This window comes from Triplophysa dalaica, chromosome 14, assembly GCF_015846415.1.
Source record: "Triplophysa dalaica isolate WHDGS20190420 chromosome 14, ASM1584641v1, whole genome shotgun sequence".
In the NCBI taxonomy this organism is placed as follows: domain Eukaryota; kingdom Metazoa; phylum Chordata; class Actinopteri; order Cypriniformes; family Nemacheilidae; genus Triplophysa; species Triplophysa dalaica.
This window is the reverse complement of record NC_079555.1, coordinates 23005224-23030665: the sequence shown is the minus strand read 5'-3', so window position 1 is coordinate 23030665 and position 25442 is coordinate 23005224. Positions and strand designations below refer to the sequence as shown.

General features: G+C 40.5%; 1 long non-coding RNA gene across 27 annotated transcripts; it reads left to right on the top strand.

Moving 5' to 3' along the window:
- The first annotated feature begins 445 nt into the window (after positions 1 to 445).
- Positions 446 to 21663, top strand: LOC130435880 (uncharacterized). 27 transcript variants are annotated; one of them, XR_008908883.1, is made up of 14 exons: positions 446 to 603; positions 3600 to 3768; positions 5288 to 5472; positions 6339 to 6430; positions 6591 to 6639; positions 6730 to 8359; positions 13066 to 13523; positions 16813 to 16950; positions 17271 to 17458; positions 17604 to 18971; positions 19086 to 19184; positions 19316 to 19731; positions 20397 to 20829; positions 20907 to 21663. It is a non-coding gene; the product is annotated as an uncharacterized LOC130435880 (long non-coding RNA). The 27 variants fall into 27 exon arrangements; XR_008908869.1 differs by having other exon boundaries at positions 6591 to 8359; XR_008908881.1 differs by having other exon boundaries at positions 6339 to 6639.
- The last annotated feature ends 3779 nt before the right edge of the window (positions 21664 to 25442 follow it).

The window sequence follows — 25442 nt, the reverse complement described above, 5'->3', positions numbered from 1 at the left end:
GTTTTAACTTTTCTGTTTTCCTGTTTGCCCTGTAAAGCTGCTTTGAAACAATACACATTGTGAAAAGCGCTATATAAATAAACTTGAATTGAATTGAGTGCCATCAGTTAAAATCATCTTTCATTGACTTTATTATTTGTGTGTGTGTTTGTGTAATGAATCAAACTGAATATATGAGTGTAGAACGTGTCAATGATGCTGTATTACCATTGACAATATTATCATGTGTGTAGTATTAACCCCATGTCTATAGTCACGACTATTAATATCATAAATGGAAAACTGCTCTTGTAAAAGTGAAGTCGATGTGAATCTGTCATTTGAATTGTGTTTTATTTTGCAGAGAAAATGATTGAGCACAAGTTCAGAAGTTTCAGGCCCGATAGCGTCAATGAACAAACAACATAACCTGGGAAAGTTTGGCATTTTCATTTTAAAAAACCTACTATTGCTTGATTGAAAGAAAAAGTGCATCAAGTTGCTTCTAGAAAACAACATTTAAGATGAAAATCTAATTTCGCAGGTTCAATGTACACACGTCCACCCCTGAGAGGATATCTGTCACAGAAAGTGTCTTGAAGAGAAGTCATCGCTTCAACCGCAGTGAGTTTGTTAAACCAACATTATCAGCGTGACAAAGTGAGATTTGTAATATTTAATCAAATGTTTGAGGGTACATACAAACTGTTTTCAACATCTGATATCATGTTGCTATTGAAGAACTGAACACAAACCATCACTGAAATGAAACAACCTGTGTGTGAGTGTAAAGTCAAACATCACATCTCTATAATGTGAGGATTTGCCCCTTCAGAGCGAAGAGGATTAGATTGTGTAACTGATTGTGTGTAACTAACAGGCATCTGTACTTCAGATTGTTCATGGGTGTTCTCATGTTGTGCGTTGAATCTCATGATTAGATTGTGTAACTGTTTTTATTCAAAACACAATATACAATTTACTGCAAATGAAAACAGAAAATGAGAATCATTTTCAAGACACAAAAAACTATCATTTGTTTGACAACATTAGCATTAGACTTTAAACCCTAAAGTCAAAGCTCGTTTGTAATATTGACATTCTAAGGCATTCAAAAAGGGCATATATATTTGTAAATGTAAATGTAAATATATTTATTCTCAGTACAGAAAAGGTGTTCTCTATGGATTGAACAAATCATTTAATATTTTAGAGATTTGTTTATTGTAAAAAATATATTAAAACTGCCTCCGCATTCAATTTTTCTGGAGGAGTGAGGAGGCACAACGCCTTGGGGCATTAAATTGGGGATGCCCTGCTTATTCAGTTCACACTGGGAGAACGTCTAAGAATGAACAGGGTCTTGATCTCCTGAGGAAATGTAACACCTGTGAAATGTAACAGTGATTGTGTTTTGTGTACTGAACTGTACTCTGCTCTTCCACGTCTACCCTGGTCATGAGCTACGGGCAATGCAGCTTCATACAAATGTCTAATTCTGTAGATGTTTTTACATGATCTGTATTTCACAATGTATGCTGTCATGTTCCTCCGTTAATGTCACAAATTTGTTGACAAAATATATATCTAAAGAGCGGTTTTAAATGGCAAAATTACATTTCCATCTATATACAAACCAATGATTTATTTTTATTGACAAAACTGTTGCTGTTTAGTTTACACTGGCAAATCCAACATGGTGGACAAAATGAGTCACTGATGAAGGTTTAAATATAGGTTCAAATTTTAATGCAAGATTTGTTATACTAGTACAACACAACTCAAATGAAAATAAAGCTAGAATCAAACTCTACATCCTTGTTGCTGCAACCCACCCTTGATAAACAAATCATGGATTTAAACATTCATTTGTATTAATGGCTTCATCTGCAATCATGTTGTTCGTAACTGGTGTAACTAATCACCAATGTTGATGCCATTTTCATTCAAAGAGGGAACAAATTGCTTGTACAGGTTTGAATAAAAGTTTTTTATTTATTTTAAACCTTCCTAGATATATTGTTAATGTAAAGAGGTTATAAATGGTCAACACCTTTTCCAAGCCATAACACATACTGAAACATTCTGCCAAATGCGCAAATCTAAAATAAATGTTTTGTTTTAATTAATGTAGAAATATGACAGTATACATTGAAAAGGTAGAGGTGATTTAGACTAAAGTGGGACACTTTTTTTCCATTTATTTCAATAACAATAAGTGTCCCACTTTAGCCTCAATCACCAAAGGTAAAATGATCAAATAAACAAAAACATTTGTCACAAAGTGATGCGCTACATCTGTTCAGTCACTGCCATGCAGCTCATGACTGGAACGGCCATGATTGAGGAGGAGCGCAGTAAATGAATTGCAATAAGGGAACACCTGTCACCGGTGGTAGTAAAAGGGCTTTACCTGTCATCAATGCTTTTTAATCTGATGTTTTCCCCTTGTCCATTCACCAAAGGTATCCTTGTTTTTATAAGGAGGACACCAGACTTTATGCTTCACAGCTGACATGCGAGTGCAGGGTTCCTCAAATCTTACCCTTGAGGGCCAATGCACTATTTAGCTCCAACCTTGATCAAACACACCTGAGAAAGCTGATCGTGGTCGTAAGGATCACTAGATATTCACATGTGAGTGACATTGATCAGGACTGGAGCTAAACTCTGCAGTGCATTGGTCCTCCAATGTAAGATTTGAAGTACACTGTGCTAGGGTATCAGACCACCGTGCCCTCTTACTCTCTGGTAAGACTTTAAATGCTGAGGCTAAAGTGTGACATTATTCCCACAGCGCCTGTTTTTGATCATTTAGCCTCCCATCTTAACTATAGGTATTGTTTTTATTCTTTAAACCTCCTCAGATTAATTAAATTCAATTAAAGGAAAGGAAAAGCCCCGCAAAGAAGTGGGTTACAGTGCATTTTCGTGGAGTGCCTAAAACCCCAGCTGTTACAAAATGCACTGTAACCCACTGCTTTGCGGGGCTTATTGATTGATTTATAAGATCGTATATTATATATATTTCACTATTACTTAAAAACATCATCTTTTTTAGAAATGAACAGAACTTTTTTATTTATTTGTGTTTTCACTAAAGGGGCGTTCAGTTAATGTCGTCAAACTTCAAAAGATTGTCAAGTTATGTTTAATAACTGAGACAACTAAGTAAAGTTAACTTAACTAAATTAAGTTAATCCTGTTCCTGAAGGGTCACTGTCCTGCAGAGTTTATCTTCAACCCCATTCAAACACGCCTGAACCTCTTCCTTAAGCCTAAACCTGTCTAGGAACTTGCAGGCAGGTCTGTTGGAGGTGAGTTGGAGCTAACATCTTCAGAACATGGCCTTACAGGACAGAGTTTGGACACCCTGACAAAGGGATAGGCACTGCCCATAACTGGTGACTGATCTGCCCCTGAGTTAGTTGTTCACAGCCCACAATGTTTATTTGAACAGGAATGTCATCTGTGTGGTCAACAATCAGAACAAACAGTTTGTGTAGCCTTTTTTCTGTAACTAACAGTGTGGGTGTCAGTAACAGGTGAGGGTGTCAAATCCTTCTCATGTTTTTTGTGCAGTTAACTAACTTGCTGTTCTTCCTTGGTGGTCCCCACAGGCTCTCAGGACAGAGTACACAATACACATAATACACAATAGAAAAGACTTGAAACGGGGGAAGTTAATCCAGCTCCGGCAAGCAGCCATCCGGTCCAGTGCCATTACAGCAACGTTTACAGACCCGCTTATCAGGCTGGCGGTTCAAAGCGACGGAGGCGTGGGATCGGGTGAGGGCAACGTGTATGTGTGTGTGTGTATGTGTGATAGTTTGTAATCATCATGAGTCTGTAGAGTGGGGGATGAACGCAAGAGCGTCTCACTGCAGTGCTCTTCACAGGGTTGATTTTCCAGCTGCGGCCTTGGCCAAGGCCAGTGCTGGTTCCGGGGAGCCGAAAAAGATAAGATTTTGATTGTTTAGTCGAGAAGCCGTATCCAAGATGTCACGGCAACCCTCATTGTCCATTCTGATCTCCGAAACCATCAATTTTTCTTTCCAAAGCTGTGAGGATCTCCCTGATACCAACCATATTTCGGTTAATAGTCTCAATGCTGACCGCTCTTCCCACAGCTTCAATCGATACAGGCAGCCTTGTGAGGCTTTGGACAGCTGTTCCCGTTTTATGAATTTTTCGAGAACCCAGGGCAGCGCCTAATCCAATCAGCACAAGACCTGTTATCATAGTTCAGAATAGGTAGATATCTTCAATGTCCTCCACGGAAAGAGCCGCCAGACACATGGCCCGCCATCTCTCCCACATCGTGTAGCCAGCTGCGAACGTTCCGTCAGGGCAGACAGGTTCCCCCGAACCCAAGCTTCTCGTCGAGAAAATGGTGTCAATTGCGTTAAGAGACCAGTTGATCAGATCCATAATTTTACAAGTTTGGAGGGCAGTGCAGAGAGAGTATCTCAATAGATGAGACGAGACGAGACAAGAGACAAAGCAGGGGAAAATAAGGGCAAGGACGGGGAGTGATCAATGCGACCGCCTCCACTGAAAGCCAAACGAGAAAATGTCTTAGCAAGGGTTTTTTCAGCTCGTGGAACTGTTCTCTATGCCTAAATCACATGTACTTGTGTGTTTCTCATGCGCGTGACTTTAGTGACTAAATAAACGCCATAGAATTCACAATGTACAAATTTAATAATTCAAATATACCCAGGGGTTACAAATGGTTTACAAATCGCTACTTTAAAACCATGAACTAAACCACTCATATATATTACATTTACAATCTCTTTATGAATTTGAAAATAAAAGGGATAATTCAGCAAAATGGGAAAATTCTGTTTCAATTTCTTTGTTTTATTGAACAGGGTGAGTGCTTGTAACTAAAGAGTTCTTGGACCCCATAAACTACCATAGTAGGAAAAATGACAATAGTAGTCAATAGGTTCCAAGAACGTTTGGGATACAAACATTTTTCCAAGTATGTTTCCAAAAATATACCTCTCCAAGGTAAGTAACTTTCGGTTTTGGTCCTGATGGTAGGATGGCTGTGTGTGTGTGTGGTGTGTGTGTATGCGTTTTTTTTTAGGGTTATGGTTCCTTCATCTGATAAATACATGTTATCAGAATATGTTTTTTTCTAGAACACAGCAAAGAGACAAGATACACGTCATTGTGACTTCTGAGATGTAGCAAATACTCTTATAAATGGACAATTGATGGTAAGCTATTTATTTGTCCTTGAGACCTGCAAAAAATTATGTTTAATATCAAGTAGAACATGTTCTCCTCCTACCAGACTCATGAAGAATTCTTGCTTTGTGTCCGGTCCACCCTTTCTCTGGCTGTGGTTCCTCCATTACTTTAACACACTTCAGCAACTTGTCAGTCTCCTTATTTGGGTGGCCACCAGGAGTAGGCATCTGAATACCAGGACTTTGCAGCTGGTCCAGTCGTCCCTTCTCCCTCAAACTCCACCATTAGGTACATTTTATTTGGTAAAGTTGAAGGAACGAAACCTGTATTTTTTATTACATTACATTTACATTTAGGCATTTGGCAGACGCTTTTATCCAAAGTGACTTACATTGCTTTATCCTACACATTTTACAAATGCATTTGCAATCCCCTGGTATCGAACCCACAACCTTGCTTTGTTAACGCAATGCTCTTACCACTGAGCTACAGGAAAGCTATTAAGATTTGTTTATCATATATGTCTATCAAATGCAAACTATGTAACTTTAACTACACTATATTGCCAAAACTATATGCCGCCCTCCTAATGAACTACTTCAGTCATTTCCGTGAGTACAAATCTTAATATCGAAGCATATTATGATATTGGAAATTGTGTGCTTCTAATTTATTAGCGACCGTGTGGAAGGGACACTTTTCTGTTCCAACCTGACAATGCCCCTGTGCACAAAGTAAGATTTTAAAAGAAATTCAGTCGAGGGGGCGAACATAGCTGGTCTGCATATAGCCCAGAGCAAAACTCAACTGAACAACTTTGGTGTCACTTTATACAGAAAGTTAAGCAAAACACTCAACTTGAGCCAAAACTCAACCCAACATCAATGGCTTGTGCACAGTAGTAGTCATTTTGGGACCGAAAAAGGCACTTTCGAAACTGTTCAAAATTGAATTTCTGCAAATACAGAATTTTGTTTCCATCTCGGTTGCAAAGTTTTGGAAGAACCCCTGTGTACAAGTCATTGAGTGATGAGTTTAACTACAGAAAACAAGCACAGATATAGATGTACTCTTTATGTAAAAGAGGAATTGAAACAAAGCAACTATGATGGAGGACTAGGAAAATTTTGCTCTCTATTTCTTCAAACTTGCAGAAATTGCTGCTGTGGAGAGGTTGTCAACTACGTAGATGCATAGAGTAGAGGATGGTAGGGGATAGTCAAAAAAGGATTCCTGGTGGTTGAAGGTACTGTAGGCAACATAAATGTCATCCCTGAATAAAATGATGTTCTTCAGCTTAGCAGCTTTACCAATGATGTAAACGAGACTGTTTGCCTGATACAGCTTGAAAGTGTAAGAGCTTGTTCTTAATTCTTTGCATTGTGCTGCTTCATGAACATTTGCAGAGATAGGACCAGTTGCATGCTGTTTTCTCAACGCGTATGGTCTGGTTTTGTGAGTTTTTGTTCAGCAACTTTGCATTTCAGAGAATCTTCTGACTATTTGACTCAGGGGGTACGTTGGTTTCCTCAGAAGTCTTTTCAGTTTGTACAGGTGATTCTCGTATTTGAAAGCGCTGAATATGTCCAGGATGTCATGCTGTTTTGCATCGTCTGCAAGGTGTACAAGGCAGTGTGCATTGTAGGACAGGAATTTTGGACCATACAGCTGACCAAAGTGGGTGACAAATAGAACCTGTATGTCATTGGTATAATCACATTAATGTTGTATTAAACTGTTGTTACACAGGATGAAAATTCCCACAAAAAGCAACATGAAGTTTTTGTACACTTCTGTGCTGAGGAGATCTTTTAACATGACCGGTCCGGTATACAGTAAAAACTGCCTGAACTCTGTTGCCTTCCACCTATCAATTTCTCTCAGTGTCCTTGGTTCCTTGCAAACTCCATGGGTACATTACTATGAGCACTCACCAACCTTTCTGTTAAGATTGCACCCGCACCTGAACCTCATCACTTCCTGTTTGCTGCGAGCGTGTGGTTTGAGACCGAGCTCCGTCAAACTTTTCTAAAAATATTGTTTATTCCTGTTATATCTTAAGATTTATGTTCCAAGTTGATAATTCACAGAGGGTAAAACGTATCTTTAGGTGTATCCCATACCCAAATCGTCATATAGCGCACAGATCAACTTGTTTTATACGATCATTCGCTATTAGCCCACAGGCTGTTAGCATTCCCAGCCTTTAGTTTCTGAATATTGCCCTTACTGCTCAACTCACTGTTCTCATTATGACACCACTAATGGCTAATGATTCAGATATGTGTTTAACGTTACCTCTGAGTGCAGATGATGAATCTTTCTTCGCACTTCAGTCAGAACTGGAAGCATTGGAGAAGCAGATCCACGATCTACTCGAGAGGCAAACACATCTGCGAGAACGTAAAACGGCACTGGAAACATCCAGGGCTGACGCTCGCAAAACCGCGGTAAGTTTTCGACATGATTGTAATACTCCTACCACTTCTACTCCGCGTGTTTCTATACACAGAGCCCAGGCTTCAAGAACACGATGAGCCCAAATGAATTTCACTCCTGCACCGGCAACCACACGGCGGAAGGCGAAATCCAGGACCCGAGCGATGACCTCTCCCCCACCGCCGCCACCCGGTCTTCGAGATCCCTACCAGTAGCCGCTTTGCCGCCCACTGCGAGACGAAATGCAACGCTGTGGTCATCGGAGACTCAGTCGTCCGGAACATACACGCTTCCTTCACTCAAGGTAAGGTGTGCACTCAATGTTTTCCTGCGCCCGTGTTCTCGATGTCTCTACGCAGGTAAATGCGATTCTGAAGGACGACGAAAGAGTGGGAGCCATAGTACTGCACGCGGGGGTGAATGATGTGAGAATGCTGCAGTCGGAGATCCTGAAGAGGGACTTCAGGAGCCTTGTCGATACTGTACGCATCGCCCACAGCCAGGATCAGGGCCGCTTCCTACTTACAGACGAGGGAACGAAAAGTTCAGTAGACTATTTACGCTTAATAATTGGTTAATGTCATGGTGTATTGAATAGAAGCTGCTCTTTGTAAATAATTTTGATCTGTTCTGGGAGCGACCAAGGCTTTTCCGCCCCGACGGCCTGCACCCCAGCAGCATTGGAGCGGAAATTCTGTCTGACAACATCTCAAAGACGTTACGCACCATTTGACTAGTAAGTACAAACTTAAACCATAGTCTGTGTTCCTCTCACCCAACTGTTAAGAATGTTACTGCTTCCAAATGCATAGAGACTGTGTCTGTCCCCCGAATAATACAACCAAATAATCATTTATGTAAAAGTCAGATAAAAACCTTATTGTGATTAAACCAAAAGACAATATATTTAATATTAAGTAGCCCATACTTTGGCCGTTGGTTTTGCTCATTAGATCACTAAATCCAAAGGCAGTTATTGTTAATGAAATGATCACAGACAACAGTTTTGATATACTATGCCTTACTGAAACCTGGCTTAAGCCAAATGATTATTTTGGTCTAAATGAGTCTACTCCACCAAGCTACGGTTATATGCACAAGCCACGTCCGGTTGGTCGAGGTGGTGGTGTCGCAACGATCTTTAGAGACTTTCTTACCGTTACTCGGAGAACAAAGCGTACATTTAAATCATTTGAAGTGGTTGCGTTGAACATAATTGTTCCAAATAAAAGTAAAAAACCAGTGCTTTCTCTTACATTGGTTACTGTGTGTAGACTCCCTGGGCCTTACACTAATTTTCTGATAGAGTTCGCAGAATTCTTATCGGACCTATTGGTTAACATCGATAAAGTACTGATTGTTGGAGATTTTAATATCCACTTAGATAGTGCTAACGATCCATTAGCTGTGGCGTTTAAAGAGCTACTACGTCAATAGACCTACTCATCGACGTAATCTTACACTAGATTTGATTATATCTCACAGAGCCGATCTAACCAATATCGATATTATAGCTCAAAGCAACGATATTACCGATCACCATCTTTTATTATGTACACTGCTCACTGCAGAAATCAGTTGTATATCTCGTTATCGACAGGGTAGAACAATCACCTCAACTACTAAAGATAGTTTCATAAAGAACCTGCCAGATCTGACTCCTCTAATAACATTTCCAACTAATATAGAATCGCTCGACGACATGACCAGCAACATGGGCACTATTTTCTCTAACACATTAGAAGCGGTCGCACCTATGAAGTCAAAAAAGATTAATGAAAAGATCATAGCAGCATGGTACAATAGCACCACTCGCGCCCTAAAAAGAGAAACACGTAAACTTGAGCGCAAATGGAAACAAACCCAATTAGAGGTCTTTAAAATTGCATGGAAAGAGAGTACAAACTGCTACAAAAAGCAGAGCACCTCCATAACCTCATAGAAACTGACAAAAACAATCCAAGGTTTTTATTTAGTACAATTGCTAAATTAACAAACAAACAGACTCCACCTGACCTGGTTATTCCGCCGCACCTTGGTAGAAATGAATTCATGACATTTTTTGCAAAGAAAGTCGAAAAAATACGAGAAAACAGCTAAAACCAAACCTACAAGTGTGTCTGAAGAATTAATATTGACCATCACCCAAAAAGAAAAGCTAGAGTGTTTTTCTCCTATAAGTCAGGAAGATTTAATTAAACTTATTGCAACATCCAAACCGACGACATGCTTATTAGACCCCATTCCGACTACTTTATTAAAAGAGTTACTACCTGTTGCAAATGAGCCCATTTATAACATTATTAACTCGTCAATCAATCTAGGACATGTCCCAGGACCCTTTAAACTGGCTGTAATCAAGCCTTTTGTCAAAAAAACAAATATAGACCCCAACGAACTTGGAAGCTATAGACAGATTTCAAATCTCCCTTACTTGTCTAAAATACTAGAAAAAGTAGTGTCAACTCAACTGTGTAGCTTCCAACAAAATAATGACATGAACGAAAAGTTTCAGTCTGGCTTCAGACCGCATCACAGCACTGAAACTGTGCTCGTTAGAATTACAAATGACCTCCTTATTACATCAGATAAAGGTAACATCTCACTCTTAGTCCTGCTTGACCTTAGTGCTGCTTTCCATACTGTAGACCATAAAATACTATTAGATCATTTACACAATTATATCTGTATTCAGGGACAGGCACTGCAATGGTTCAGATCTTACTTAACAGACAGATATCAATACGTCCATTTAAATGGGAAATCGTCAAATCTCACGCAAGTAAATTATGGAATACCTCAGGGATCGGTTTTAGGACCCTTGCTTTTCTCCATATACATGCTGCCCCTTGGCAACATTATTAGAAGACATGGAATTAGCTTCCACTGTTATGCAGGTGATACTCGGCTATATATCTCATCAAGACCAGATGATTCCTTCAAACTATCTGGCAGAGTGCATCGAGGACATAAAACATTGGATGACTAGTAATTTCTTCCTTTTAAACTCTAGCAAAACAGAAATATTACTTATAGCACCAAAATCAAGTAAACAGAATAACTCCGATTACAGCCTTCAAATTGAAAGCTTCACTGTTTTCTCCAACAAATACAGTTAAAGATCTAGGCGTTATATAAGACGGCAACCTGTCATTTAAAAATCACATCTCAAATATCACAAAAACAGCCTTCTTCCACCTTAGAAATGTTGCCAAATTACGAAATATTTTATGTGTTGCTGACGCAGAAAAGCTTATTCATGCATTTGTGACCTCAAGACTTGACTATTGTAATGCTCTTCTTAGTGTTTGTCCTGTATCATCAATAAACAAACTACAGTTAGTCCAGAATGCTGCTACCAGAGTTCTTACTAGGTCAAGAAAATACGATCAGTTTTATCATCGCTTCACTGGCTACCCATTAAGTATCGTATTGATTTTAAAATTCTTTTAATTATTTACAAATCTTTATATGGTTTAGCCCCTACTTACTTAACCAAGCTTTTATCAAATAACAACCCATCACACGCTCTACGATGTCAAAACTCAGGACTTTTGATGACACCTAGGATAACTAAATCCAATAAAGGGGGTCGAGCTTTCTCATACGTAGCACATAAACTCTGGAATAGCCTTCCTGATACTATTCGAGGGTCAGACACACTCTCCCAATTTAAATCTAGATTAAAGACTCATCTTTTCATCCAAGCTTTCACTTAATGCATAGTTAATGAACAGCAGCTACGCTAATTTTTCTCCTTCTGCCTTGGCCTCGGGATGCCCATCCTGAGGTAGGAAGAAATTCCGCCAGGTCCAGATGATCAACATATGCTCATCCCCACCTAGAGATTACGCCAGCTACAGCTGCAGACTGACTGACCATCCCAGCTCCATCTAAGGCAATTCCACCACCACCCAATAGAAATACGACCATCGGACCGTCCCAGCTCAGACCACTACATCCCCAACCAAGAGCAAAAGACGGACTATTTGTCACATTAATGCTGAAGTTACAATATTTGGTATTTAATGCTAAATTTACATCACATGTCAGCAGTTTGAAGTTATTGCTGCATTCGGTGGCCCTGATTGGAGGTTGTTGGGTGGGTGTTGTGGGGAGTGAGGGGATTCATCTGCTGGGGCTGTGTGAGTCTGGTTTGGTCTTGTTTTGTGGTGGATGTCGGACAACAGATGAATAAAGTTACAACATGCCATTACTATTTTTCCTGGATGTTTCTCTGTTTTCTGGTGTCGATCGTGGAGTGGGACCGGGTTGAACCTGCACGGTTTTCGGTGAGAGGGACTTTCTGGGTTGCATTTATATAAATAAACTTGAATTGAATTGAATGTATACTGTCTGGATTCTTCAGTATTTGCAAACTGTTGCATTCTTGTGACAATTGGCCAGTTTTTTTACTGGCGTAATCCAATCAGACTTCAGGAAAAGTGAAAAAGGGGAGGAGTTTCATATGCGGTTCTCCGCAATGTCGAAGTGACCGCTCTCGAAAGGGAACCTTAAACACATTAGATTAACCCACCAAACTAATGGATACTAAAATACTCAGTGTTCTTAGATAGTGTAATCTTTTATAACACAAAAAAATGAAATAGAATATGAAAATCGAAACTCAAAACTGGTGACTTTATTGCATTTTAATTCATTTATTACTCATTTGTTGAAGGAAATATAACTTTTTTTGTCCCAAAGGAGATGTCTTTATTATTAATATGTATTTTACCCTCTCCCCAGATGGTGCAGACTGGTGCTCTGTTGTTTGAGTATCGTTGCCCAGAGCGTTTGGATGTTTGTGACGAAGCATTGAGGATGTATTATAGGAATAAGACAAAGTTTGCTAGCATATCAGACGTGACACTTTATTAGGAGTTTGGAGACTGAAGTGTTCCCACACTTTAGAACGGGGTCTCTTGCGTTCATTCTCCATTTATAGATCAAACACACTTTTACCACACGTGTAAGCTGCAGAGAACCCAGGAAAACAGTTTGTGGTTTGGTTGATGAAACACTTTTATACTTTTTGGGAACGGTGTTAATCCTGCAATTTACTTTTTGACATAGTAGTACTTTAATTAGCAATACATTACGTAAAATAATATCAATTAAATAAATAATTATAACATATTCCTATGGGACAGTACAATCGACATGCTTTGAGTTTGATCCCTTCATGATGTGTCGGTGAGGTAACAACGCTTTGTTTCCTCAGGTCATGTGACAGACTCATTTCAAGCAATGCTCCGGAACACTGTTATGAAGCACTAGTTTGTCGAAAATTCGATACATGTGTCGACACGTGATGTCGAACAATCCATCCCTATATTAGCCCTCAGGCTGTTAGCATTATCAGGCTTTATTTACTGAATATTGCCCTTACTGCTTAACTCACTGTTCTCATCATTACATCACCAATGGTTTATGTTTCAGACGTGTGTGTGCGCCTCTGAGTGCAGATGATGAATCTTTCTTCGCTATTCAGTCAGAACTGGAAGCATTGGAGAAGCAGATCCACGATCTACTCGAGAGGCAAACACATCTGCGAGAACGTAAAACGGCACTGGAAACATCCAGGGCTTACGCTCACAAAACGGCGGTAAGTTTTCATCGTGATTGTAATACTCCTACCACTTCTACTCCACGTGTTTCTCTGCACAGAGCCCAGGCTTCAAGAACACGACGAGCCCCAATGAACTTCACTCCTGCACCGGCACACACACAGCGAAAGGCGCAAACCAGGACCGGAGCGATGACCTCTCCCCCACCACCGCCACCGGTCTTCGAGAACCCGGCTATGAACCGCTTTGCCGCCCTCTGTGAGACGTAATGCAACGCTGTGGTCATCGGTGACTCAATCGTCCGGAACGTACGCGCTTCCTTCACTCAAGGTTAGGTGCGCACTCACTGAGCACATCAGCTTTGTTTTTACACATACCCACGTAACTGCTTCATATTCTGATTCAAGAGATTCACGAACACTTGACTCACGCAGGTCTCGATTGTCTTTTTCGCTTCAGTAGTGAATTGGGACTACAACTGTCAAGTATGGAAGAATATTCCAAAGGCAGCAAAAGCAGGAAATCATTCAGAAGTAACCTCGCACTGTTGAACAATGTTCCTGTTCCTTATTAGAAATCTTTACATTTTTCTATTACACACAGAATAAAATGTCAAGTCCCCAGTTCACACGTGGCAGTTATACAATTTTATAAATCAGTTCTCGATTCTGATTGGCTGATAGCTGTGAGATATTCCCCCAGGATCATCACAGGAACTGACCGTTGAACCGCTTCACTGACTGTTTGTATCACTCCGCCATTAAAATATCTCATACTACACTGTCCTCGCAACTGTGCTACTCTGAAGAAGTTAGATTGCTAGCAAACAAACACAGGAAGCAGTTTATCCTTTCCAGGATGTAAGCTTTCTCTCTTTTTTTTGTAAAACTAGCATACAATAAACAAGCTATGAAATTACTACCTGCACATTAATACGTTTGGGCAAAAGGACTTTCTTTCATTATCATTGTATCGATCACAGTTTAACTTCCAAGAATCAATATTATGTTAGCAAGTAATATGAAAGCTTACAGATAGTAAAAAAAGACTTACAGGCATATCTTTCTCCAAGCAAAGATTGTTGGCGTTGTGAACTGAAAATAGGCTACTGCTGTATGATAAATGAGATCTACAGGTGAAACTCGAATAAATCGAATATCGTGCAAAAGTTCATTTATTTCACTAATGGTTAGAATCTATGGGGCATTGCCAAGAGAAAGATGAGAGACATGAGACCGAACAATGCAGAAGAGCTGAAGGCCGCTATTGATGCATCCTGGTCTTCCATAACACCTCAGCAGTGCCACAGGCTGATAGCTTCCATGCCACGCCGCATTGAGGCAGCAATTGCTGCAAAAGGGGCTCAAACCAAGAACTGAGTACATATGCATGCTTATACTTTTCAGAGGTCCGATATTGTTCTATGTACAATCCTTGTTTTATTGTTTGCATGTAATATTCTCATTTTCTGAGATTGTGGATTTGGGGTTTTCATGAGCTGAAAGCCATAATCATCACAATTATGACAAATCACGGCTTGAACTATCTTGCTTTGCATGTAATGAGTCTATCTCATATATTAGTTTCACCTTTTAAGTTGCATTAGTGAAATAAATGAACTTTTGCTCGATGTTCGAATTATTCGAGTTTCACCTGTAAATCACAACACTGCGCAAACTTCAATACTGGAAAATGGCCACTAGGTGGCGGAAAAACACCATGATAATTGGAGGACGTGTTGGCGGTGTCTATAGCAATTGATTGACAGCGCTCTGCACTCATTGTTTAAAAATGTTACAGAGTGGGACGCGAGGGTCTCGATCAAGAGAATAGAAATGGGATTAACACATTCCTGGTGAGTTGACTTTTAAAAGTCTCTCTCAGCACAGCGCAAATATAAAGGAAGTGATTGTTTGGCCACGGTAGCGGAGGTATGCTGGGTTTGGATTCGTGGCGGAAGAAAGTAGTTCCCCATTTCCTTTAAAACCGGAGGGGTTTAAAGACACTCCGACGTTGTTTCTGGTTTATCTACACACTTGTGCGGTCGAACTGATGTATTCATGCAATATCGCTCGTGTATGTTGTGTTCTTATATCTGTGTGACTGTGATTGCCTCGTGCCTCTGGCCTAATCACAGCCATGATGATATAAAAACACTACACGCACTCCTGCTCGAGCGATATTGTATTAATACAGAAATAAATTGTCATGTATGTCTACATGAGCCTCACACATGAACATACAGGACTAAGAAAAAGGTTTCTATGAATAAATGGATTTGCCGATCGAAACACATTCATTAAAATGTAAATAAATTTTAAGCAAAATTGACACACAGACCGCGTTTCCACATTTGACCACGAGATGGCGCTGTTGTGAACAGTTTTGAAAAGCTTCGAGTAATGAACCATTTTATGATACACTTGAGGGAAAAGCTTAATTTCAACATCACTAGTCTGGGTTCTTGTCAGAAAGGGGCATCAGCTGCATTCCCCAATAAATAAAATATCGAAAGTTTCTCTCGTGTTTTACTGTTTGAACTGTTCATTCGTTCAAATTCCTTCCTTCAAGGGTGCCGCCGTGTTTGTTTACGCTGCAAAGCATTCTGGGAACTGGAGTGTAGGGATATGTGAGGGGAACGCAGTAAATCATTGTTTGTGCACGTAGTCCAATGCACATTCGCGATATATAAATATATTTAGTAGTTCATTATATATACGTTGAATAAATATCGACTTGCTGACCTAACGTCTTTACTAGCACGGAGGTACTACAATTCCCAGAATGCTGCCGCGTAAACAAACATGGCGTTGCCCGTGCCTGAATTACAAACAACCCACAACACAACTTTAAGGTAAGAATCATTTGTTTTAGTGAATGTCGAAAATAAAAAAACACAAAGAGCACAACATGAACTATGAATCTTTCTTGTGTTAGGTTATTGTACTTGTTTGTTGTTAACTGTCATTGTCCCGTATATGGGAAACATAACGCGAAGTTTGCGTCAATATTGTGCGTTAATTTCTAATCGAATCACGACAAACTATATATTATTGGAAAGCTCTGAGACTCTTGAATACACATCTGATCAGTGTCTCGAATAATAATCTATTTCGGAAGAGAAGCTGATGCACAAATGATAATTGATTCATAAATTAGTGTGCATCAAAAGTATAGTTTCATACAAATGTATTGTTTCATATTGTTTCTGTGCTTTTGTATTTTTCAATGTGTCTGTTAATTGGAAAATTAAAAAAATAATAAACAAAAAGCATCTCAATGTCTGTTGTGGTCAAATTTCAGACCAAGTGTTAAAACCAATGGAAGCCTATGGGCCCCCTAGTGGATTTTGGTGGTAGGGCGGCTAAAAAACTCACAGACCCCTCCAAAAATAATGTGCTGTATCATGACCAAACTTGATACAACACTTGGTGACCCTTTGTTCATAAGGTCTAAAGTCTGGTGAAACTGAGGCTCATGTGCACTCACTTGCTTTGGTAAACTTGAACAAAAAAGTCACTTTAACAAAAATACAAGTATATGTACTATAAATTAATTTCACTTTATTTAAAATCTTGTTTGAAACTGACATGATTGATGAAGCTCCTCCCAATTTCAGACCCTCCCTCTCAGGTAGATATAAACGAGGAGACCCCACAGGACCAGTCACCCACTTTCTGCTAGAACATCCGACGCAGATTCTTTTGATGCAGTTTTTGGAAAACCTTCTTCTTCAATCAAGAATGGCTTCTCAAAGGTAAGTTGACAAGATTTGTATAGCATTTTTGTCTTGTTTTCTAGCAAAAATAAATAAAAGCTCAAGAGTTTAAAAGGGTTTCAAAGGGGTGAAAGTAACAAACTTTTTTTTTCTGTCAAGATAAATATTTGTCGATGTTTAATGTTCAGTTATCTTTGAACAAACTACTGCCAGTAATACTGTAATGTCTACAGAAATGGTTAACAGTGTTTTTTAATTCATTTATTTAAGAGCCGTAAATCAGTCATAATTTGATCAGCCCTGGCCCTGGACTGATTCTGACTCGCTAATGTCTCCATTCACATGATCATTATATCAAGCTGCAGCTTCATTCACACATCTGAGGCCATCGCTGAGCTGGTGGAGAAGGCCAAGGCCAATTCTCTGGAGATTCTGCAGTCTGGCATAGTCTTCAGTTCTGGCCACTTGGCAAAGATTCACACACGCGAAAACAAAAATGGCGGCGGCGAAATGGGTGGACACATTCAGATCAAGTGGCGGAAATATAGTAATAAGAACTACTTTTTACATCATTACATGTTTTCTGAGTCTGCAGAGGCACAAGAGACCGGATTTTAGCATTTTAACATGGAAAAAGTCTGTTTTTCATGAAATAACCCCTTTAACATACCTTTGCTTTCATTTAATTGTAGACTAATGTCACAGGGTCACCAGGGCCGGAACCTCTTTTTTTGGAGTTGTTTTTTGGGTAATGTCCGGACGCACGAACGAGGCGGAAGCGAAGCTAGAATTGATTGAGCGAAATCACCGGCACGTGTGAAGGAGAAAACCCTGAACGAGGATTGGGGCGGAGAAGCATTAAAGACGCTGACATTGGAGAAGAGGGAGATTGAGAGGGAGGAGAGAAACAGTGGGGTGCGAGAGAGGGGAAAGAAACAGCGGGAGAGGCAGTAAGAAGTATAAGGACTGAGGACTGAAGGAGGAGGAGGAATGATTACATCTCCATTTACTAAGGTGTCCATTTGAGCCCGAATACTGCCTTATTCATTGAGGTTTGGAGTGATTGCAGTGATGTGCTGATATTTTCACGGGTGGACTGGAGTCTTTTGCTGTGTACACACACGAGTGTGGGAACCCCGCAGATTGTTCGGGTGATTGAGCTCACCTCTCTATGAAGTCCAGTCCTGTGAGTACGAAATACAGAGTTAGAGCTTGATACCTTCGTCTGTCTTCTGTCCGTGCTGTAGCCAACGGAGCTGCTGAGTTGAGCTCACCTCTCTATGTAATCCAGTCCTGACTTACTGAGCCAATGTGTGTTGGAGAAACACGGAAAGAGGCGTTTTAGAGCCGCTGAATTGAGTTCGACTCCTGCTGAAATCCAGTCTTTCCTGTGGAAAGGACTTACCGAGCCAATGTGTGTTGGAGAAACACCGAAAGAGACTGCTTGATTTTTAAAGGGGACATTCTTTTAATAAATAAAAAGTGTAAATTATATCTCCTGTTGTCCGTCCTCTTCTGTCCTGCGGGGTAGCTCCTCCTGGTGGTACGGAACCGAGTCGGGGGGATGTACTCTTCCCCCCCTACCCGTGACACTAACATCATGTGTTTCAAGTTTATTCCTGTACTCCACCGCAGACAGTCTTCTCACCCAAGACGCAAGGCACAATGCGCTCACTCTCACGCACGTCCCATTCACACCTCCCCTTCTACACCTCTGTTGCTCTCCTCCCACTTATTGCAAAAACACTGTTAAGGGCAGCTTTCAACCAATCAATGGAAATCCTCAGTCCTATTTCTGCTAGACCTATCTGCAGCGTTTGACACTGTCAATCACCAGATACTGCTAGCAACCCTGTCATCTCTAGGAATCTCAGGCACTCCTCTCCGCTGGTTCAAATCCTACCTCTCCGGCAGATCCTTCAGGGTTTCATGGAGGGGCTCGCCGTCCACTGCTTACCACATGATCACTGGGGTCCCTCAGGGATGAAAGAGCATCACCTCCAGCTGATGGCATACTTTTACAGCTTCCTACACTCCTACACCCCATCAAGATCCCTCCGGTCAACCACATCTCTCACAACATTCAAAAAACGACTTAAACCTCATCTCTTCTTTGAATACTTGACAGACAAATAGGAAAACAACTAACCCTCTCTCTCTCTTTCTCTCAACAGGTATTGGTCTAGCTTTTATTGAAACTCTTAACTTTGTATTAGCACCTGTTGTATTATTGCTCCTGTATGACATCATTGCGTATTGCTCCTGAACTCTCTGTAAGTTTCTTTGGATAAAAGCGTCTACTAAATGACTAAATGTAAATGTAATCTTTTGAACCAATTTGATCAGATCATATAACAGATATGCGCGAGCAAGTTATTTAATACACTTTTATCTTTTTAAAAAGGGACGATTTGCTGACGAAGCCAGGGCAGCTTACACCAAGCAACTGCTGGACTGTGCTGGAGAAGGCCAAGAGAGACTTCCTTGCCGTCATTGTTGAAGGTCTTCCCGAAGAGAGCGTTTGAGGACACAATGGCAGTGGTTATCCTTTAACATCTCCAGCGGCCGGGAGTGGTCGAGTATCTTTGTAGTGTCTGCATTGTGTAACGGCTAGGGCTGGGCGATGTGTTGACATTTTTTTATGGATAATCGACTTTAAAATCATCACAATATCTGATAATATCGGGTGTGTTTGACTTCATGCAACGTTCGGAGACGATCAATCTGCGGATACGGATCGGGAGGGAATTCCTTCTGGACCAGCCAAGTGTGTGCACACACACGCGCACAAACCAGTGTTGCAGTGACTTCTTTCGTCAGGTAAAGCATGTAGATAAACCATAACGCTTATATACAGTAGAAAAATGTTGCAGTTCTGAAATTTCATCCTACCCATCAGATTATCCAACCCGGCATGCGCACATCAATGTTACGTCATTCTTTTTGCTCTATAAAATAATTCTGCCTGTTTATTTTATACTGCTACGGGAATATGATAGATAAAAGAATGATTTAACAATGAAAATACACTAACCTATACAATACACCTATAGTACACTTTGATTGGGTGTTGCGCTGTAAATTAATCCTACATGTTTCCTTTATGCTGGTAGGATAATCTGACAGGGTATTTATGCTATAAATGTATATGATGTGTTTATTTTTAGATGGTAGGACTATCTGACAGCGTATTTTGCATTGTGAAATCATCCTACCTGTTTATTTTGTTGATGTGGTTTAGATTAAATTAAAATGAAAGTTTTGCCCTGCGCTCTGGAAAATCTGACAGGGTAGGACAATTGGAACAGCGGTACAGCCCGCGAGCGTGAGGTTTTGCTTTACCCACGCAGCTCGTCTTTCTCTTGCTCTATCTGTGCAGCGACCGGCCACGAGAGCACAAGTTCATCAGATTCATGTACGTTGTCTTTATCTACCAGAAAAAAAACAGAACTTGATCTTTATTCGTGTTTGTCTTCTGCCAATAGTTGTTTGGTGCTTACTATGAAGGGATCAGGCCAGAACTTCTCAACGGCCAAACACAGAAGAGAACATGGGATGAGGCAGAAGGACTAGACCGCTCCTTCATTTCCAGCACAGGGAGGCCGATCTTCAACGCCTCCAATGACATCAACCGGCTTCACGTCAATTCTCTGAAATGAACTTCTCTTAGTCCCAGGTCTTGTAATAACATGTTGTTTACATATTTCTATTTAGATATGGAGTGAAGCCGGTCACCAGTCAGATGGCGAGGAAGGTGTTTGAGACTGCCGCCAAATCTCAGGGTGACTCAGAAAGGGATTTCGTGGCAGATTACCACACACATTCCACCGCCACAGCAGACAAGCATTACCACATGAAGACACTGAAGGATGTGATATTTGCTCGCAAACTGCTGGGCCAGCTGGCTGGTGAATCTGGGTAAGCATGGTTGTATCATCTCAACACAATTGAATTGTTATCAATATTCTTACATGTATGTCTATTGTTTTTATTAGATCTGAACCAGAAGCACAGTTTTCGATTTCCAAAACAAAATCAAGTCATTGGTTGGATTACGTGCGGATGATGTCACTTGCTTCCGACCTTCGTGTTGCCTTGGATACAGGGGCGCTCTGCTCTGTCTCGGTCACTGTCATCGTGCTCTTTGCTTTTTCGATTGAGACATTTTTCTCTTAATCTTTCCCATGTAACACCATAAGACGGTTTAGTAAAAATGCTCAAAAACAATCAAACGAAGCGTCGACCCATTCAATTCAGTGCTGCCTTATGTTTACGAAACTTCAGTCTCATTCATGTCTCCAAACTCCTCCACATTTCACGTTATAATGTCAGAATAGGTCATTGTGTGATTGTCTGCAAAAGTACTACGAACAATGTGTGATTATGATCGTATTGCTTGATCTGCCTATGGCGACTCGTCATTGGCTGTTGCTCTGACTAATGTTGTGAAAGCTTAGATAAACTAAACTTGGCTCTGTACACTGTAGTAGGCTTTGAGAGATGTTTTTATTGCTCTTATGCTTTTTGTCGTCCCAGTGTTTACCCAACTTGTAAGTCGCTTTGGATAACAGCGTCTGCTAATTGACTTATTGTAAATGTAAAGATCAGTTGTTCAATGCAGAAAGAAATCACGAAGACCAAGAAGCCAGCTTCATAGAAGCTCAATCTTTATTTGCTCGAGCAAGCAAAGATGAGACACACAAGAGTTTATCTGAAGATGTCCAACAAATACATATTTGACTCCATACTTTATACAGAACTTTCATGCTGTTTCTTAGAGAATTTAGAAGCAAGTGTCCGCCAATCAGGTTTCATATGATATCACCCTTTTGTTAGCCCGTCCCTCTTCTGGGTTGTTAGCATCATATTTCAACCGGGTTGCGCTCACTAGTTATATTTCCGGACCACCATATAAGAATTTAATTGTGGCGAGCGCTTCTTAGAACTTTTAAAAGAAAAAATATTAGCAGGTAGTTAAACACCATTATGTTATCTTCTTTACCAGACATCTTTCTTGGGCATATCAGACGGTATATGACGTACTGCAGTTTCAGAGTTTAACCAAACAATGAGCTCATGGTTAAGTGTTATTTTCTTTGTCCGTGAGTTTGTTAGAAAAAGTAATAATGAACAAACCAGTGCCTGTGCGCAGCAATGTCACTGGTGTCAAATGTACACCCGCTGGTGTAAATATGCGAACCTACGGGTGTACAAACTAAGACTGAAGCAGAGTCTTTCTGGTGTGAAATGTGAATTTATTCATGAAGTTAATGAATCAACTGAGTTTACTTAACAAGTGATGATTGATCTTTAGTGATGACACCTGCTGTCCATGATCATAGTCCACTGAAGAAGTGAACAAGAACAGGAAAAAACAGACAGTAGCCACACAGATTCATGTCATATACATACACAATCAAATATGCTAACAAGATACATATTTACATTTCACTAAATGAAACTCTTGACTACTTTGAACACAACTAAAGCTCTACTAATTATATTCAGTGTTGCTGATGTTATTTTATTGAACAAGTCATTAAAATTCTAAAGCTGTGTTTTAAATGTACATTGTGTTAAAGTAATGCACAGTCCTGTCTTTTGATTGAGTAGAAGCATTAGTATCAAGTAAGGCTTAGTGTATAAGATAAATGAAATTAGTGTTATTCTTATAATTAAATGCAGCTAGAGTGGTAAAATGCAATTTGAAAGATTTGATTAGAGGTCCCTAAAACATTTCTCACACATGCTAAGACGACCCCGAAACTGGCGTGGCCGTCCGGCAGTATAAATACAGCAGCGGATGACGTCACTCACTTCGTGCGCTCGTGCTGGACTGTCTACAGGCACGCGCGCCCTCTGCTATGTTTCGGACGCTGTAATCGTGCTGTTTGCTTTATCAATAGAGACACTTTTCTCTTAATCTCTCCCATTGCACACCGTAAGACGGTTTTGTGAAGATGCTCAAAAACAAACAAACAAACAAACGAAGCATCGATACCCATTCAATTAAGTGCTGCGTTATGTTTATGACATTTTAGGCACATTCATGTCTCCAAAGTCCTCCACATTTCACGTCATAATGTCAAAATAGGTTATTATGTGATTGTTTGCAAAAGTATTACTAACAATGTGTGAATTATGGTCGTATTCTCTGATCTGCCTATGGCGACTCGCCATTGGCTGCTGCTCTGACTAGCTAATGAGGCGGGGCTTCGGAGGGCGCCGGTCGGCGATGTTTTCATCAGTTTATCGTAAAACTAATGTCTTTAGAGTTCGTATTTGGGCAAAAGTGTTTATAATGAACCATTTCGGACCCGCAAATGTCGATTCTAATAAAGGTTAACGAAACTGTTTTGGTGCATACCGTCCACGAAACTGGCGTGGCCCTTTCGGCAATATATATACAGCAGAGGCTGACGTCACTTCCTTCGCGCGTACGTGCAGTCCATGGTTACAGGCACGCGCGCCCTCTGCTATGTTTCGGACGCTGTAATCGTTCTGTTTGCTTTATCAATAGAGACACTTTCTCTTAATCTCTCCCATTGCACACCGTAAGACGGTTTTGTGAAAATGCTCAAAAACAAACAAACAAACAAACAAACGCAGCATCGATACCCATTCAATTAAGTGCTGCGTTATGTTTATGACATTTTAGGCACATTCATGTCTCCAAAGTCCTCCACATTTCACGTCATAATGTCAAAATAGGTTATTATGTGATTGTTTGCAAAAGTATTACTAACAATGTGTGAATTATGGTCGTATTCTCTGATCTGCCTATGGCGACTCGCCATTGGCTGTTGCTCTGACTAGCTAATGAGGCGGGGCTTCGGAGGGCGCCGGTCGGCGATGTTTTCATCAGTTTATCGTAAAACTAATGTCTTTAGAGTTCGTTTTTGGGCAAAAGTGTTTATAATGAACCATTTCGGACCCGCAAATGTCGATTCTAATAAAGGTTAACGAAACTGTTTTGGTGCATACCGTCCACGAAACTGGCGTGGCCCTTTCGGCAATATATATACAGGAGAGGCTGACGTCACTTCCTTCGCGCGTACGTGCAGTCCATGGTTACAGGCACGCGCGCCCTCTGCTATGTTTCGGACGCTGTAATCGTGCTGTTTGCTTTATCAATAGAGACACTTTTCTCTTAATCTCTCCCATTGCACACCGTAAGACGGTTTTGTGAAAATGCTCAAAAACAAACAAACAAACAAACAAACGCAGCATCGATACCCATTCAATTAAGTGCTGCGTTATGTTTATGACATTTTAGGCACATTCATGTCTCCAAAGTCCTCCACATTTCACGTCATAATGTCAAAATAGGTTATTATGTGATTGTTTGCAATAGTATTACTAACAATGTTTGAATTATGGTCGTATTCTCTGATCTGCCTATGGCGACTCGCCATTGGCTGTTGCTCTGACTAGCTAATGAGGCGGGGCTTCGGAGGGCGCCGGTCGGCGATGTTTTCATCAGTTTATCGTAAAACTAATGTCTTTAGAGTTCGTTTTTGGGCAAAAGTGTTTATAATGAACCATTTCGGACCCGCAAATGTCGATTCTAATAAAGGTTAACGAAACTGTTTTGGTGCATACCGTCCACGAAACTGGCGTGGCCCTTTCGGCAATATATATACAGGAGAGGCTGACGTCACACCCTTCGCGCGTTCGCGCGTACGTGCAGTCCATGGTTACAGGCACGCGCTCGCTCTGCTATGTTTCGGACGCTGTAATCGTGCTGTTTGCTTTATCAATAGAGACACTTTTCTCTTAATCTCTCCCATTGCACACCGTAAGACGGTTTTGTGAAGATGCTCAAAAAACAAACAAACAAACAAACGAAGCATCGATACCCATTCAATTAAGTGCTGCGTTATGTTTATGACATTTTAGGCACATTCATGTCTCCAAAGTCCTCCACATTTCACGTCATAATGTCAAAATAGGTTATTATGTGATTGTTTGCAAAAGTATTACTAACAATGTGTGAATTATGGTCGTATTCTCTGATCTGCCTATGGCGACTCGCCATTGGCTGTTGCTCTGACTAGCTAATGAGGCGGGGCTTCGCAGGGCGCCGGTCGGCGATGTTTTCATCAGTTTATCATAAAACTAATGTCTTTAGAGTTCGTATTTGGGCAAAAGTGTTTATAATGAACCATTTCGGACCCGCAAATGTCGATTCTAATAAAGGTTAACGAAACTGTTTTGGTGCATACCGTCCACGAAACTGGCGTGGCCCTTTCGGCAATATATATACAGGAGAGGCTGACGTCACTTCCTTCGCGCGTACGTGCAGTCCATGGTTACAGGCACGCGCGCCCTCTGCTATGTTTCGGACGCTGTAATCGTGCTGTTTGCTTTATCAATAGAGACACTTTTCTCTTAATCTCTCCCATTGCACACCGTAAGACGGTTTTGTGAAGATGCTCAAAAACAAACAAACAAACAAACGAAGCATCGATACCCATTCAATTAAGTGCTGCGTTATGTTTATGACATTTTAGGCACATTCATGTCTCCAA